The sequence below is a fragment of the Carlito syrichta genome, unplaced genomic scaffold (genome assembly GCF_000164805.1).
Source record: "Carlito syrichta isolate Samal-C Ts95f unplaced genomic scaffold, Tarsius_syrichta-2.0.1 Scaffold130403, whole genome shotgun sequence".
In the NCBI taxonomy this organism is placed as follows: domain Eukaryota; kingdom Metazoa; phylum Chordata; class Mammalia; order Primates; family Tarsiidae; genus Carlito; species Carlito syrichta.
This window is the reverse complement of record NW_007074499.1, coordinates 137,511-139,255: the sequence shown is the minus strand read 5'-3', so window position 1 is coordinate 139,255 and position 1,745 is coordinate 137,511.

Here is a 1,745-nt window from a genome sequence, read left to right as displayed (position 1 = left end):
ACGTTTGCTACATGCCTATCTTTCATTTCCACTTTCTTCTGCTATGTTTGATCTGCTGTTAAATGAATCCATTGAAGTCTTACTGTCCGTTATTTTAATTTTTAGCACTAGAATTTTTGCTTGATCTTTTTATGGATTCCTTCTATATGACATTCTGTATCTTTTCTTCTATTTTATTGCACAGATTGATCATGGTTATTTTTATTTTAATTTTTTTTTTTTGAGTTGGAGTCTCATTCTCTTGCCCAGACTGGAGTGCAGTGACACGCTCCCGGCCACTGCAGCCTCGACCTGCTGGGCTCCGGCGATCCTTCCGCCTCAGCCTTCTGAGTAGCTGGAACTACAGGCACACGCTACCATGTCTGGCTAATTTTTTATTTATTGTAGAAACAAGATCTCGCCAAGTTGTCTAGGTGCATCTCGAACTCGCGGGCTCAGGCAATCCACTCACCTCGGCCTCCCAAAGTGCTGGGATTACAGGCTGAGCCACAGAGCCTGGCGATCATGGTTATTTTAAAGTCTGTGTCTGATTTCTAGATTGCCTGTAAATCTCTGTGGTCTATTTTTTTCTCTTAGTTTTCAGTCATTTCTTCCGGGACCTGGAATATCATTTGTGTTGAATGCCAGACAGCATGTATCCAAAATTATGTGGTTTTGGGTGATATGCCCTTCCTCAAGAAGAGATTTTATTTTCTTCTGTCATGGTGATAGAGTGTGGAAAGATCACCTTGACCCAGCCAAGAGTGGGTTTCTGTCTTTTGGGGTTCTGGTTCATTTCTCTCTGTAGTAGTCTAATGTAGTATTTCAGAGGGTGTCAACTGAAAGCCTGCTTTGGGGGTTCCTCCCCCTTGACATGTTTATACACCAATTTTTGTTTCCTCAGTACTGTGAGTCTGCTGAAATCTCTGCTATTCTAGCAGATGGGTTTTTTTCCCTTTCCTTTTCTTTTTTTTTTTTAATTTTAAAGGTGTGGGTTACAATTCAGAGCTAGGTATACAAGCGATCATTGTACAGGTACAGTTCGGTCTTCATTTGGTCCCCGCTTCACCTGGTTTGAGGTCAGGTACCCTAACTGATGAAGTGTGCCCCTCCCTTCCCCTGGCCATTTAGCAGGGGGGTTTTGCATTGGGTATCCCATCCCACACACGCACCCCTTCGGAGTCAGAAGTCACCCTGAAGGGGAATGGCATGCAAAACACTGGAGTCGCATGCCTGTGGTTCCCGTTTCTCTAGAAACTCGGTCCCTTGGGCTTTCACTGCCTGTTGGTTCTGAACTTCAATGTTTGTTTCCCCAGCCCAGCGACACTGTCATGGGCTTGAAGACACCGCCATCTGTTTGCCTCCATGCTTCAGGCTGCAAACCAGCAAACGTCCCAGAAGGAAAAGGCAGACGCAAATACAGGTCTTACTGCAATGTAATTCTCTGTCTCTAGAGCCTTCTTCCCACTCATGAGTCCTGGCATTCCTTCATTGCTCCAGTGCTTTGAGCCATCCACATTTTGTATTTTATTTGTCTTTCATAGTTTTCCTAAGGAAGGGTTCATCTAGTATCCGCTTCTCTGTCATAGTCAGAAGCCACTTGTTTTCTTAATAGAGCAGAGAAACCCCAATTTACAATGCCTGTGGCAGCTGTCATGGCCCCATAGGACAGTTCATTTTATGTGTCAACTTGACTGAGTCATGGCATCTCCAGATATTTGGTAAAATGTGATTTTGGGTATTTCTTCCTTTTTTTTTTTTTTTTT